At 45.9% G+C, this 16,930-nt stretch overlaps 1 pseudogene; it reads right to left on the bottom strand.

Moving 5' to 3' along the window:
• Positions 1-5,174: 5,174 nt before the first annotated feature.
• On the bottom strand, positions 5,175-16,297 carry LOC123101115 (uncharacterized; annotated as a pseudogene).
• Positions 16,298-16,930: the final 633 nt, after the last annotated feature.

Genomic DNA, 16,930 nt, shown 5'->3' with positions numbered 1-16,930 from the left:
TGGCAACGGTGCATACTCAGGGAGAACACTTCTTGATAATTTAGTGAGAGATCATCTTATAATGCTACCATCAATCAAAGCAAGATAAGATGCATAAAAGATAAACATCACATGCAATCAATATAAGTGATATGATATGGCCATCATCATCTTGTGCTTGTGATCTCCATTTCCGAAGCACCGTCATGATCACCATCGTCACCGGTGCGACACCTTGATCTCCATCGTAGCATCATTGTCGACTCGCCAATCTTATGCTTCTACGACTATCGCTACCGCTTAGTGATAAAGTAAAGCATTACAGGGCGATTGCATTGCATACAATAAAGCGACAACCATATGGCTCCTGCCAGTTGCCGATAACTCAGTTACAAAACATGATCATCTCATACAATAAAATTTAGCATCATGTCTTGACCATATCACATCACAACATGCCCTGCAAAAACAAGTTAGACGTCCTCTACTTTGTTTGTTGCAAGTTTTACGTGGCTGCTACGGGCTTAAGTAAGAACCAATCTTACCTACGCATCAAAACCACAACAATAGTTTGTCAAGTTGATACCGTTTTAACCTTCGCAAGGACCGGGCGTAGCCACACTCGGTTCAACTAAAGTTGGAGAAACTGACACCCGCCAGCCACCTGTGTGCAAAGCACGGCAGTAGAACCAGTCTCGCGTAAGCGTACGCGTAATGTCGGTCCGGGCCGCTTCATCCAACAATACCGCCGAACCAAAGTATGACATGCTGATAGGCAGTATGACTTGTATCGCCCACAACTCACTTGTCTTCTACTTGTGCATATAACATCAAACCATAAAACCTGGCTCTGATACCACTGTTGGGGAACGTAGTAATTTCAAAAAATTTCCTACGCACACACAAGATCATGGTGATGCATAGCAACGAGAGGGGAGAGTGTTGTCTACGTACCCTCGTAGACCAAAGCGGAAGCGTTGACGCAACGTAGAGGAAGTAGTCGTACGTCTTCCCGGTCTAACCGATCCAAGAACCGTTACTCCGGCACCTCCGAGTTCTTGACACACGTACAACTCGATGACGCACCCCGGGCTCCGATCCAGCAAAGCTTTCGGGGAGGAGTTTCGTCAGCACGACGGTGTGGTGACGATCTTGATGTTTAACCGTCGCAGGGCTTCTCCTAAGCACCGCTACAATATGATCGAGGTGTAATATCGTGGAGGGGGGCACCGCACACAGCTAAGGAACGATCACGAAGATCAACTTGTGTGTCCTTGGGTGCCCCCCTGCCCCCGTATATAAAGGAGCCAAGGGGGGTGCGGCAGGCCCTAGTAGGAGGCGCGCAGGAGGAGTCCTACTCCTACCGGGAGTAGGACTCCCCTCCCTTTCCTTGTCCAAGTAGGAGAGGGGGAAGGAAGGGAGAGAGGAGAGGAAGGAAAGGGGGGGGGCGCCGCCCCTCCCTCCTTGTCCAATTCGGACTAGGGGGAGAGGGGGCGCGCGGCCTGCCCTGGCTGCCTTTCCTCTTCTCCACTTTAGGCCCATGAGGCCCATTAACCCCCCGGGGGGTTCCGGTAACCCCCCGGTTCTCCGGTTTTATCCGAAACTTCCCCGGAACACTTCCGGTGTCCGAATATAGCCGTCCAATATATCAATCTTTATGTCTCGACCATTTCGAGACTCCTCGTCATGTCCGTGATCACATCCGGGACACCAAACAACCTTCGGTACATCAAAACACATAAACTCATAATGAAACTGTCATCGTAACTTTAAGCGTGCGGACCCTACGGTTCGAGAACAATGTAGACATGACCGAGACACGTCTCCGGTCAATAACCAATAGCGGGACCTGGATGCCCATATTGGCTCCTACATATTCTACGAAGATCTTTATCGGTCAGACTGCATAACAACATACGTTGTTCCCTTTGTCATCGGTATGTTACTTGCCCGAGATTCGATCGTCGGTATCCAATACCTAGTTCAATATCGTTACCGGCAAGTCTCTTTACTCGTTCCGTAATACATCATCCCGCAACTAACTCATTAGTTGCAATGCTTGTAAGGCTTAAGTGATGTGCATTACCGAGAGGGCCCAGAGATACCTCTCCGACGATCGGAGTGACAAATCCTAATCTCGAAATACGTCAACCCAACATGTACCTTTGGAGACACCTGTTGAGCACCTTTATAATCACCCAGTTACGTTGTGACGTTTGGTAGCACACAAAGTGTTCCTCCGGCACACGGGAGTTACATAATCTCATAGTCATATGAACATGTATAAGTCATGAAGAAAGAAATAACAACATACTAAACGATCGGGTGCTAAGCTAGTGGAATGGGTCATGTCAATCAGATCATTCAACTAATGATGTGATCCCGTTAATCAAATGACAACTCTTTGTCCATGGTTAGGAAACATAACCATCTTTGATTAACGAGTTAGTCAAGTAGAGGCATACTAGTGACACTTTGTTTGTCTATGTATTCACACATGTATTATGTTTCCGGTTAATACAATTCTAGCATGAATAATAAACATTTATCATGATATAAGGAAATAAACAATATCTTTATTATTGCCTCTAGAGCATATTTCCTTCAGTGTCCTCCTTCTCCGTCCTTGTCGATGTGGCGTTCCCTCCAACGCCGTTGAGGAGCAAGGTGTCCTTGTTCAGGAGGTAACTGGCAGTTCCTACCCTTGGTGGTGGCGTCAGTGTGCGTAACAGGATGGCCTGTCTGGAACAAGTGAAGAGGTATGCGGATGGCTGGTCTTCCTCGACGACGTTGACTGGTAGTTCCGGATCCGAGGTCAGGATGGCATGAGGACAACCCCAGGCCAACATGTCATAACGTTATGTGCCCTGCCGCGTGCGGAGGGCTTGGTCTTCGGTTCACAAAGCTTTGATGGTGATGGTACCTATCTGGCTATGGCAATGATGGAGGCCTTTCTTCTCTTTCTCCGGCGAGCGTGTCGAAGGTGTTGGAGGCTGGAGATGGTTGACGGTTCCGGCTTGTGTTAGGAATCCTCGGGTCTGTATTTCTCTCGGCTCCGTTGTGCAATGGTTCCAGGCAAGATGTCATGTTCCCGTGTGTTTCATCATTTCCATGTATATGTGTTCTCCTGTAATCTTGCTTTGTTTTAGTGGAATGCATGGTTACCTTAAAAAAAACACCTGCTACACACACTCGTAACTCGCTGACCCACACAACATGCTATGTAGTTACACACATGGGTCCAGGCCCAACACCAGCTTGACATGCTTAGTTTTGATTCACAGTGCATTTTTCAGATGATTTTTCACGTTGTGTTTGGGTGTCAAAGAAAGGTTCATCTCTTCCATCCTCCCAGTTTTCTTTTCTGACAGTACATCCTGTTTTGCCATGTTGACTCACATGCAACAGCGGCCGTCCACACCAGGGAAAACACACGCAAACTAAGTAATAAATGCACATTTGGTGCTATTCCTTCTAAAAATGGTACCTACAACAACTTATTTATAAGGAAATAAAAAGAGAAGTCCTTTGAGGTGCCTCTAAATATTCATAGAAGTCCCCCGCCCTAACCCTCCTTGGGCACTCCCGCGGGCGACAGAGGAGGCTTCTCCCCGCCGCCGGCCCCCTCTCCTCCTCCTCTTCCCTCGCCGCCACCCGGGCGCGCCGGCGGGCGTAGCCTGCCTGGCGTGGGCGGCGACGGGGAGCCTTCTCCTCCTCGCGTGGTGAGGTCGACGCAGGTCGGTCTGGCTCGGCCAGCGCGTGGCGCTATGCGGGGCGCAGCGGCGGCGCTGGATGTCACGGCGGTGGCGTGGAGGGTTGCGGGCGGGCGGGCTCGAGCGGCTGCGCGCTGTGGTGGTTGGCGCCGGGTGGATGCGTGCCGGCCGGATCCAGCGCTGGGATCCCGGCCGACGGCGCGAGATGGGGTCAGCGGCCCGCGGGCGGGCGCCTTGCAGTGGTTGGTGGTGACGGCGGCGCAGTGGTGGTGGTGGTGGTTCGTGCCGGTGGTGGCGTTGGCGGCGGTGTGGGCTTCGGCTAACCATGCGTGCGGCGGCCGTTGGCGGGGAGGGTGGTGGCGCTGGCTCGGGACTGCCCCTCGTGGTCCCGACATGGATGTGGGCTGCCACGGCGTGGTGGTGGCCCATGGCGGTGGTCTGGATCGTTTCACGGCGGCGGCTGGAGCTCTTCGGCGTCTGCCTGTCGGTGAGCACCCTTGTTGACCTTCGATTCCTCTCCCCGTCGTTCGGGCGCTACTTTCATCGGAGGATTGGCCCTATCTCAGCGGCGTCCGCCGCCTGTCTCACGCCCGGCTGCGGGTCAGAGCTCGTCCCGCGCCCGGCAGCTGGACCGGTCTCGTCTCGCGCTTGGCAGCAGGACCAAGCTTGTCTTGCGCCCGACAGCAAGACCTGACTTGTCTCGCTCCCGATGGTAGGACCGAGCTCGTCTCGTGCCCGGCGGCAGGGCGGGTCGATGGTGGCCAGTTTTGGCCCACCTATTGGCTCTGACGTTGGGGACAGCTCAGGGGTGCAAAAGGTGGTTCCTTTCCACTCGTCTCTTTGGTTGAGGTAGTGGTGGATGGCGGGTGAGGTGGCGTCAAGGTCCTGGATGCCGGGGGCAGCGGCCCTGGTGGTGGTGTCGCGGTGCTCCTGGGCAAAGCCCGTGGCTTGGTGCTGCCTGGTGGCCATGGCCGTGTGGGCGGCGTGGTAGCCATGGTGTAGCGTTTGGTGACGGAATATCGGCCGGGGTGAAAACATGCTCTATCTTCGGACGAACTGGCAGCGGCGAAGCTCGTTCCCTTCTTGAAGGCGTCACCGCAGCTCTCACCGCCCGTCGTGTTGCTCCGGGGGAAACTCTGATCCTTGGGTCGGGCGGTGGCGGCGCTTCGATGTCGTAACCTTCTTAAAGGCACCGCCTTGGAGCCCACGGTGCGTCGTATGTAGCTTATTCTCTTCGTGTTGGCGTTTTCACGATTGAGACCCCCGGTTGCTCTTGTAGTGCTAGGGGTGATGTTGCTGCGCTCAGCGCCTATGTATCCTGCCTTGGGTGTGTGCGAGTGTTTTGATGGCATGCATTGTACTAGGTTGTTGATGATCTCTGCTTTATATATAAAGCGGGGCGAAAGCCTTTTTCGATAATATTCATAGAAAAACGATAATATTAGTTGTGCGGGTCTGCCCTAAACTTTCTAAAAGCCCCCTCTTAGCACCGAGACTCATGATCTCACTATCCTCCAAAAATCTAGGCATTTGTAGACCTTGAAATATAGGACTTGGCTAAACAACCTTGTCCTTCTTTTTCTAGACATTCTCCCTTCTATTGCATAAAAAAAGACTTGAAAGACATGAACCAGTGCAAGCACAAGAAAAGTCACTCATCCGAGTTCAATTCTGAGTCCGAGTCTGAGTCAACTTGGTCAGGCGACGACACAATAGAAAACCGTTCTCCATTAATGATAGGATAATAAGCTACAAAAGAAAAAATAGCATTGTCAAAGAGAAGGTCGTGTATCCATTCAGATTGTCAACAGCAGAAATGCAAATATGGTTCAATATACATTCAGACATAATATAAGGCACCTCTAAGCAACGTTAAGTGCAAACAAGAAGTCAAACATGGATGCTTTGGCATGTAAAAAGGCAACCCATTGGCCTAAAAACAATGAATGTTGTACATTCGACTTCTCCAAAATCATGAACTGCATTGTACTTTTATAGTGCGATATTCAAAACATCTTGTGGATGTAAAATATGATTGCACAATAGGTAAAAGTGTATCTACAAAAAACTGGGTGCAGATAACTTGAGATTCATAGTTGAAAATCCAAATCAAATATAGATGGGACTACATTGTTAAAAGAGCTATGTATACCTCGTTCAACTACTTCTTGATGATCAGATACATTTACAGTCAAATGCTTTTTCCTCCAGAGACAGTTGGCCGTGCGAAATACACGCACCTATAGAGTTAGTGCGACTATTTCTTAGTGCTAATATTTGGAAAAATATTGTTTCATATGAAGAGATGGACAACACTGGTTGAGCAAAGCATAAATTTAAACACAAAATCAAACTTACAGAAACATCCAATTTGGCATTAGTGTCATTTCCTACATCAAAACTGCTCATTGATATGCTTAGCAACTTGTTTTCCAACTGATAATAGCAACAAAAAAGATAGAAATTACAGAAGAAAAACAAAGGTAATAGGAAGTCCAATAGTTTCTTGGTTTTATTTAAAATCTAATAAGATCATAATATACATACCTCAATTGTGGTCGAAACGGGTTCTCCACCAATGTGTCCAATAATATCACCTACCCGGATTCCAACTTTCTCAGCATGAGATCCCATTGAAACCTAATATGTAATTGGTAACAATTAATTAATTGATAATGTGTATGAGAATAGATGATGAAAATATAATTGTAGGTGCTATTCGCGAGGCAACTGGTAAAAAATCCAATTCATTCTATTTTGCCAAGAGACATAACACCGGAGGGGAGGCATAAACTTTTTTTGTTGGGGTGCGGCAGAAGAATAGCGCCGCTTTGGGAGGAGGAATAAAAACAACAAACATTGGATTTAAATTCAGTGAGTGAGAGGGGAGTGAAAAAAGGGCAGCCTGGTGAATGTTGCCCCCGCTTGCGCGGGTCCAGGGAAGGGTCCGACCACTTGGGTCTATAGTATGCAACATTTTCTTACATGTCTGCAAGAGGCTATTTTCAGGACTCAAACCCGTGACCTCATGGTCACAAGGCAACAACTTTACCGCTGCGCCAAGGCTCTCATACATAATAGCAAGACAAAAGATACGCAAAACAAAAAATTGTATACATGTTGAACAACAAGACCATAATCGATGTTTAGCTTGCGCCATATGTACTCGGCATGAGTAGGATGTAGATACTTGAGGGTCTTAAATTGCAACCCAAGGTGGGGCCGAGGGATGCACCTACAAAGTGATAACATAATTAAGTTCTAGCCATCGAAATATTATTGTTTTGATTAACTGAGTTATTTAAGTCAACAAAAGAAACATTGCATGAAATTTTATTTGCTCAATAACGATATAAAAAGTAGTAAAACACTCAGAATTCGTCTCAATGATCAACAATTTTTCCCCTACAAAACAATTGTCGTGAAAAAGATCTTATAGTATTACAACATTGTTCCCTACCGCCCATATTCAAAGTTCCACCTCTGTTCTAGTGTAACTCAGACATGATTTTGTAAAATGAATACATAAACTTATCAAATATTATAAAGATAGAGCATGACAACAATCACATTTTTGAACTATCAAAACATATGCTTAATCTCTATTGATGAGGTCATACATGTAGTCCAACTACATACTACATGCACAAAAAAAGACAAAGAATGCATTAGCAAGAATTGTCATAAAACTGAGGAAGAATGTGTACCCGAAATTCCTCCACAAATCCATGCACCTATTCAAAATGAAAGAAGGAACAAAGGAGCCACTTTTACAACCGCTGATCATCCCTACAACCTTGCCATCAAAGTCAATGACCGGCTCTCCACCATCGTCACACTAAAATGTATGTATAAAAATGTTCTTATAATAAACAAAATAGTGTGAACGAATTACAAAATGAAGGTCAAACCTACATATAACTCAAACTTGCGAAATGATGCATATAACGCAAAACCTCACGCTTACCCTAGGTATGTACACGCCCTTTCCCCTCCGCACACTCTCACTTCTTTGTGTCTCCACCTCCTGTACACATGCTTTATTGAGTAAATAATTGGCGGGGCTTTTGTCTCACAGTAAATAGTTGAAAAAGAGTGAAATATCACAAAGTCACAATAATATTTTAGTATATTGTACCTCATATTTTTTTATCTCGAGAAAAGCACATGCAATGGTGTCCGTCGTCTGGCTCCACCTTGCCATGCGTTATCCTTAGATTGAAATCTTCTTCTCTTCCGAGCCACAAAGCCTCTTGACCAACATTGACCATGTCACCAAAAGAGGTTAATTGAACGCGTCCATCCACTGCAACCTTAAAGATTGCCAGGTCATAATGCTGCTGGTGATAGAGAAGGCGGCCATCCACAGTGGTGTCGTCGACTAAGTGAACCGTAACCTGAAACAAAACATTGCATAAGTAAAGCGGGATTGTTATAGTAACTACAAAGCACTCGCATACAACATTTTTCTCATGATTACTTGATTAGTATTTAGTACTCACTAGAGCATCCGGATGATACTGGTAGCGGTCTTTGCGTCCCCAGTGGTCTTTGGGCAACGGCTTTTTGGCGCGGATCAGATACGCGGTCGTCAGAACAACACCGGTTCCGCTCCCCTCGTCCCACTCGATCCAAAAACCGGCGGACTGCGCCAGTGGCTCGCCACCTGGGATTCAAGCAGCTATGTATCAGCAAGGTTTTGTCCCAATTCTTAGCGATAGAGTCAGCATGTATAGCAGGTGTGGGGCACGTACCGAGAGAGGAGGAGAGGCGGAGGAGGGATCTGGCGGAGGAGGGATCTGGCGGCGGAGAGCACGGCCTTCCTCCCGGAGTCAGGGACGGGGACGAGCTAAGCCGTTCGGAAGTATTGGCGCGTGGGCAGCAACCTCTCCGTGCGATCTGGAGCAAGATGGCAATGATGAGAGACTGAGACGGACACAAGACACGGGAAGTGCGAGGGAGATAACCTCGTTTTTCAAGAAATTTGGTTTCGGCGCGCCGATAGGCGGCGGATATCGTCGGATGAGCCATGCCGAAGCGGTTTTTTAGCCGGTCGGGGATGTAGGGCACGCGGATCGGAGACGGGACCTCCAGCTCCTCCTCGTCGTCATCGTCGGCGTCTTCCTCCGTGTCCAGATTCGTCTTCATCTTCTTGGCCTCCCTATCCTCCTCCTGGTCGACGTCGTCGTCAGCGCGGGTCGCCTTGGACCGCTCCGGCGATCGGGTCACCGCAGTGTCCGCCGCCATTGAGATTTGAGAGGAGGATGCAGTAGCCGGCCGCCGCTACGTGATGATCGATTCGATCGGGCCAACAGTTATTCGCTAGCCAAAGAAAAAAAATTAGGGTGCTAGCAAGAAAATGAAATATGGTTCTGTTTTTTTATACTATAAGTATATAAGTATATATAGGGTTCTGTTACCCGAGCGAGAATAGGGTGTATTATTTAGGAATTGGGACGTAGCGCTCACAGTCACAACTCACAACGGAGACGAGACCTCGAAGTCCTCATCTTCTTCCTCCGTCCCCGGATCGAGCTTCATCTTCTTGCTGCTCCTCCAGGGTCATGCACATGGCGGCGGTGCCGGTGCGTGCGTGCTGCAGCGGCGCACGGAGGCGCTGCTTGTCTGGAGCACGATGGCCGGAGCCTGAGGCTTCTAGGGGTTTATGCTTGGAATCGATAAGGGGCCGGTAGCCCACGGCCCATGTAGCTAGCAGGGAGTCTTTCTTCTATCTCACTCGCTCGTACGCGGCCCAGGCAGGCACACCGTGACTCCTCCTCGTCTAGTACTCCCTTCGTTCTTTTTTACTCCGCATATAAGATTTGTGTCGAGTTAAATTTAACAACTTTGACCAAATTATACAAAAGAAATATCAACATCTACAATACCAAATATACATAATATGAAACTACATTCCATAATGAATCTAAAGATATTCCTTTGGCCTTGTAAATGTTGATATATCTTTCTATAAGTTTAGTTAAAATGGAGATACTTTAACTTTAGACAAAAGTTATATGCAGACTAAAAAAACAAAGGGAGTAATAACTTGTTGCGCTTCATGATTGAGAATGGAATAGTCTAAACTCTGAAGCTGGAAAATTTTGGATGTTCTATTTCTTTTTCCCTGGTCAGACGCATCCAGGAACAGAGCAAATCATGAGCTAATGAAGACGTCGTTGTCGATGGTCGTGTTCCAGGAGCGACCTAACTGCTGCATGCCTAAAGAAGAATCCTTCTGGTGTGTACATAATATTTCGCTAAGTTTCAGTCTAAATCTGCCAACTTCTCTGTCTTATTTTAGTATTATCTCCAATTCATACTTTGCATATACAATGTTGTATAAAATCAGTGACAATTAATATGGATTGGAGGGAGTAGAAAAGTTGGCAATTAATTTATTTCAGTGATTCCATGGGCAGTGCAGGCACTCTAGCGTGTCTGCACATTGACAGATCATTCCATCCCGACTCTCCGGCGTTCCGATGAACTTGATCATGCGGATGGTGCACGTTGAATCCACCTAATCAAGAAAAGGTCGTCGTAAGAGTGCCTATACATGGATTCGAGAAGAAGTAGAGGAAAACGAAATTAAACTATATAGTTCAGTGTCGCCATGTCCTTTTCTCCTCGGGCCATACATGGATGTTTTGACAAGTTGTGTACGCAGCAGCTGAATAGTAAACTAAAGGAATTAAATAAATAGTAATAAAGTACATAATATATCATATTAAGTAATCACTTTAAACATATTAACACACAACAAATTTGATGCCCGCGCATTTGCGCGGGGCACTCTGCTAGTTAAAAAAACGAAATTCAGAATGCCTACACCATTAGCATAGTATAGACCCGCGCATGATCGCACAGGTGGTGGCGACGGTGGACGGCCGGGAGCGCTCTTCACTTATTTGGACCCCGTTTTTCTATCTAGCTTGTGCCACCAGGCTCGGCTCACATTTCGGGCAGCAGCACGATGGGATGCACGGGCAGCAGCACGATGTGATGCTGTCTGGGCAGCAGCACGATGGGATGCATGGGCAGCAGTTTCCCATCAGTTATCAGCTGTCTCCACGAGTTTGTTGGTGGCTTTTGTCACTAGGAGCTAGGGTTTGCGGTCTCTCTATGTGGGTGCAGTTCGATCATTTATACAGGTCTGAGGGGTACACATGCTCATAAAGAACAAGATGATTAACAAGTATAGTCGTACCAATTAATGGAGTATATGTGCTTTCGCTAGTCAATTCAAATTAAGGACCACTGTACCGGTGAGAGAATTGGATGCAAGCCAGTGATGCAGGCAGTTCAGAAGTCACAACTTTGGCTGCGAATATAAAAAGGGTGGAACAAGTCATGTCACCATTATCGAAAGAATTGTCACCTCAAAATTTCAGAATCTAAGCTCATGCAATAGTCTGTCGATTTCCAATGATTAACTATACTACTACTATAAAGAAAAGTTTGCCACGACGTCATCAAAGATGGCCGGTTGCCTAATCATAGATGGCTTTGTAGGAATATATGCCTAAGCTCATGCAATGGTCTGCCATGTACATGAACGTGTGCTTGAAGCATTACATATGTACTATAGTGAAGCACTTGTGTGGTGGTGAGAGCTACGAAGGAAGCACGTCTTGTGATAGGTGGAAACATGCTTTAATAAATTCCTAAGCAAATCTGAACTTCAAAAAAAATCTAAGCAAATCACTTAAACTACGTACAGAAGTACTTGCGTGGTAGTAAGGGCTAGCAATTGAACAATTCATTTTGTTTCCGTCGGCTAGAGAATTTGCTTCCATGTCAATCAAAGATTGTTTAGATTTGGTGAAATTTTATGTCCAGTGCACCTGTGTATTTTTTTTGCGGCACGGTAAAATATATATTTCAAAGGACCAGAGAATTGTTTCCAATGTACCATTAAATTGCTTCCAAGGAAACAAATATGTGTTTCCAAGCAGAATTATTTTTACCATTGAAACACTGCATTGGTTTGAAACAAAATGAACTATTGCTTCCAAAGAAACTAGAATATACATACAAAGAAATCAGGTTTGCTTCCATAAAACAAAATGTGACATATAGAGTTAGGTTTGTGCCATCTAGGCGCAATGCAGACATCACCGGCCGATGTTTGCCACGCTTCCTTAGGATGTTGTACATGCCTCCTTTCGATGTTGTCCATGCTTCCTTCTATCGCCACATGGTGAGCAGCATGAACAGATTAACGGTGTACCATTGATGCACCGTTCGCCAAGGGTATCATTGATAATGAAGTATGTCAATTGAGGAGATGAATCATAACCTAGTTCAGTTGAGGACGTGAAGCGGCCAAAGATTGTTCAACATGGGCAGCGTGGCTCCTATGGAGTACTCATGGTGGCCATGAGGCGATATAAGATCTGCCGTGACGTTGGACTATTGCACGCTTGCCGGTGCCACCCACGGAATTACGATGGCTCACTGCTTCAGTCTCATCCCCACCATCTCCAACTAGCACTACCACCAAAATGAAATAAAAAATTAATCACATTGAATCAGGCGAATGAATCAGTCATCAAAATTCACAACCTGCAGCCTCGTATGGCTAGCTAGTTCCCTAATTAACAGATCGAACGAATTATAAATCAAAATTCACATCCTTTAGCCTCGTATGGCTGTTTCCCTAATTAACACTTGCATTTCCCTATGAGGTCCACCGTGTATTGTCAGCCCTCTGTATGTACCGTGTATTGTCAGCCCTCTATAAAGAATTATAACATTTTAAAATATTAAAATTTAATTATACACCAATGCATAGAAGTTGTTATTAGAATGTATTGCTAAGTGGGTAATGTTTTCAGAGTCACTTATGAACATATGTATATATGTTGCGATAGACTGATGTCTCAAAATGCAACGCGTCCATATCCATTGGTAAACTGACTAGAAAGGGGGTCTTGTTGTAGTGACGTTAAGATAACTTGGTTTAATGGTATGCTTATGGTCGGTAAGATAACTTAGCTTAATGGTATATATGCTTACGGTTCAATTTTTTATTGTTTAATGGTATGCTGAATCGATATGCAACCAACACAGGTTATGCCCTCACATGCCTTTTCACCTTTCTGTCAAAATCCGACAGCATAACAATGCCCTATGGCCTGGTCTTCGTCTTCATAAGTATTGTATATTTTATGTGAGGTTCCGTAGACATCACATTGATTTCACTAGCTAGCTAGCTTCCTAACTCACATGTAGAATCTTTGGAACTAGTGCTACAGTAAGAAAGATTTGATGCCATGATTTCATCATGAATTATCCTTAGACTTTCATGCGAGAAGGAAAAAGTTTGAAGGTTCTCAATCACCGACCGTTTTTTCTATGGAGATTAGGGATGAGAAGGTATATATCCCCATACTAGCGTACTTAAGAAGGGAGAATAAGATCCTAGCTAGCTATCTCTGCGCGAGTTAGGTAATATACCAACATTTGTTATAAAAGCAAGATTATAAATATCTTAGATTACCATGTGTATGTGCCTTAAGTCCACCATGTGTATCACCGTAGTACAAAATCTAGAGAAAAGACCATGAGTAGCTCTATGAAATACAGACTACAACTATTTTATCTATGTCAGAACATTTCAGTAGGGGCATGATGTGAAAACTTGGCAATAACAACACTTCAATTTCCACCTGAGGAAAAATTTGTGAAGAGCGTGCCCCTGATAATTGCGTCGTTGTGCCTATGAGGGATCTCACCGCGTGAGCCTCTGCTTCATCTACGACTACCTTCCAAGCAAAGCACTGGCATGGCCGGCCTCTATCTCCAGCTGGATCTGAGATGGGGAGGGAGATGATTAACAGTCGGAGGACCAGTACACACAGACATGAAGAAGATATTTGGGTGTCGCGCAACTGTCTAGCTTTACTCTTTCTATTCATCTCCTTTTATAGACAAAATACAAATAAGATCGACGGTGCTACACAGCAACCCAGAATATCTATATCTAGACTAATGGGACCCGGATCGTGTGCTCCTCACACCCGAGTGGAACTGACATCCGGCGTCTGACTGAGCTACCAGTCGGCATGCCCCTACCCAACCGAGTCAACACATTCAGTCGGGTTGGTCACTAGACGTGCTACCCATGCCCGAGTACCAAACTCCATCCAACTGAAGAGTCAGTCCGATTGCCTACCCTGAGTGAACATCCTTGTCCAACCACAGTGAACATTGGTTTATACAACATATTGCAACAGATGGATTATACAAGATGGTGAAAAGTTGCACTTGAAGTACAAGAATTGTAACATTTGATCCTCCTCAAGTCAAACTGCATAATCTTTGTTAGAGAGCAAGATAGTTTCGTCGTCATCTCAAATTCTTAATTTTTATGTAACTATATATTATGTATAACCTTACAATTTTTCAAACACAAAACTCATGTGTATGCACTCACTATATTTTTTTGTTAAAATTAGTTTGTCTGGGTATGGCACCCATTGCAAGTCACACATGACAATTATATTTATTTTCTTTTATATTTCAACAGCTACATAAAGAACTATGAAGTCGATTTGCTAGTACGTTCCATGAAGGATTCCATGTAACAACACTTGTACTTCTGTTTTTGAAGAAGTATACACATACATTCATCACTTCTAATGAACAAAAGCAGGCCGGCTCCAACAAGACCCAAACAGTTAACCACTTCACAGCATAAACATGGAAAGACCACCCTAGACATGCATGCATGATTGCATATGGGTAGATGTACGACGTCAGTTCGGAGTCCGATTGCGCCGGAAGGCGATGGCCGCTACATTTTTCCCAGGCGTCTTGTGGCCCTCTTTCAAGGCTTCTGTTCCTTCGCATCGCCGCCTCCTCCACCACAGCACGCCGGGCACTTTGGGACCTGGGGATTGCAGTTGATGTTAATGTTCTCTGGGCATGGCGTGTAGTGTATATTCGGGCAGCATCCGCATGCCATTTTTGCCTCTGGGCATTTCTGGATGCACGGGCAGCAGCAGCAGCAGCATGCTGCTGGGAGGCAGTTTCCCATCGGCTATCACTTCCCTTCGCAAGTGTTCTGGTGCCTCCTAATTTGCCGCTATGGTTGTGATGTGTGTCCAACTCTAGGCTTTTGTGGCTAACTTGATGCTATATATGTATGCTGTTTAGGAGCCTGGGAGGCATGATCATTTATACAGGTTCTATCGGTACCCAGTCCACACACATGCCAATCACGAGCAATAGTACTAACACTAATGCGATCGCCAATCCGTTAGAAGTATTGGATGCCATTGCTTGGTGATTAGAGAATCCAGGATTACTTACGTACATATGTAGTCTATATATTTTGGTAGTGACTCGACTCCCGCCAATCAGTTGGAAGAATTGGATGCCATTGCTTGGTGATTAGAGAATCCAGGACCACTTACGTATGAAGTGTATATATATTCTGTAGTGACTCCGACCAACTCGGAAAGAGAAATAATGATTTGCTCCTCTCTCTAGTTTTTTTTTGTCACAGTGCAAGTAGCATATTTTCTTTTTGAGTGCATACCACTGGAATTGGCAACTTTGCCGCTGTCGTACGTTTGCCAAGTGCTTTTTATCATGACCTCGGCAATGAGAACAGCTTGCCAAGTGCGAGGCAGAAAAAACTCGGCAACTCCACCCAACTCGGCAATGAAAACCGTTTTCCCGGTGCATGAAAAAAGTTACTCGGTAACGGTAAGAAACTCAGCAAAGTCTAATCTTTTTTTTAGAGCTGCAAAGTCTAATCTTTGCCGAGTGCTGGATAAAAAAAACACGACAAAGACCTAACCAAGTGGCCCCACACGAAACAGACGACGGCACAGTGATGGCGAGGCTCCCTTTGCTGAATGCCCCCTAACGAAAACTCGTCAAAAAATTTATCATTATCTATTTTTAAATGCAGAAATTCAGGAGTCACTAGCAGTCGCCACATGGCACTCTTTGCCGAGTTTAGCCCATAAGGACTCTGCAGACCTATCCTCCAGAAATCACTAGTGTGGCGCTTTTTGCTAAGCGTGGCATGTAGGAACTTAGCAAAGGCTAGCAGGAGTTACTAGCGTGTGCCACGTAGTACCTTTGCCAGGTTGTCTCTATGGGGCGCTCAGCAAAATTGGCTTTGTTTTTCTTTTTAAAAAAGAAGGATGACCCACCGCCTCTGCATCTGGGAAATGCATGCGGCCACTTTATTAATTATTCTCGAGGACCTTACAAAGTATTACAACAATATGTCTGAATCCGTCATCTTGGTAACATTTGCCGCTATTCCTATCCAAATGATGAAGGCGTGCTAGCTGAGCCACTACCCAACCACTCATCTAAGCCTAACATCAAAATGATGAAGGGGTGCTAGCTGGGCCACTACCCAGACCACTCACCTAAACCTAACATCAAAAGACGGCAGCCCCAGCCGAGCCACATACCGGGTCTGGGGTACAAACCGGTCCGACGCACTCGTGTGTCGTCGTCGCCATCTTCCACAGGTCCGCCTTCAGAGCAAGTATTGAGGCTTCTACCTTGTCTGGCCACTCAGCCATCGACGTCACCACGATGCCAGACAGCTTCGTCCTCCTGCGCGAGTCCATCGCCACAACTCGGACGCCGAATCTCCACTGCGCCACGCCGCCGAGATACGCCGCCATCAATGAGTAGGATGAAGCACCGCTCCGCCTAGTCCGGCAGGGCTACTGAAGACCAAGCACCGTGGAAGAAGGACTCCGAGGCTGAGCACATAGGCGGCAGAGCGCCAACGCACCGCCACCAGACGAACTCCGACCACGCCACCACACATTGGCAAATAGTGTTTTTGTTTGCATATTGAAATAGCCCTGCAATTCAAATCATGTATGTATGCAAGCACCATATAGTATACATCAAATGTATTCCATACAAGCTAGCAACAAGTCAATTATCATAAGGATCACATATAGTTCATAACAACATTTACACATAACAATCTCCGTAGCAACATATAAAGTTCACAAGCATCATACAAGTCACATAGGGAAAGTTCATAAGCAAAATAGAAAGTTCGCAAGTAGTTTGCCAACACTAGGCATGATCACATAAGATCAACTCCGTAGACATGACCTCTACTGTTGCGGAGGAGGAGGATGCGTCATAGCCACCACACATTCAGGAAGCGCCTGCAGATATTTTTATTAGCATTGTACACTAGTACATGAACCCCGCCCACTAGCGGTGTGCCGCCCACACTC

Source organism: Triticum aestivum, chromosome 5A (genome assembly GCF_018294505.1).
Source record: "Triticum aestivum cultivar Chinese Spring chromosome 5A, IWGSC CS RefSeq v2.1, whole genome shotgun sequence".
NCBI lineage: Eukaryota > Viridiplantae > Streptophyta > Magnoliopsida > Poales > Poaceae > Triticum > Triticum aestivum.
The sequence above is the reverse complement of the archived record's forward strand: the minus strand, read 5'-3'. Positions and strand labels throughout refer to the sequence as shown.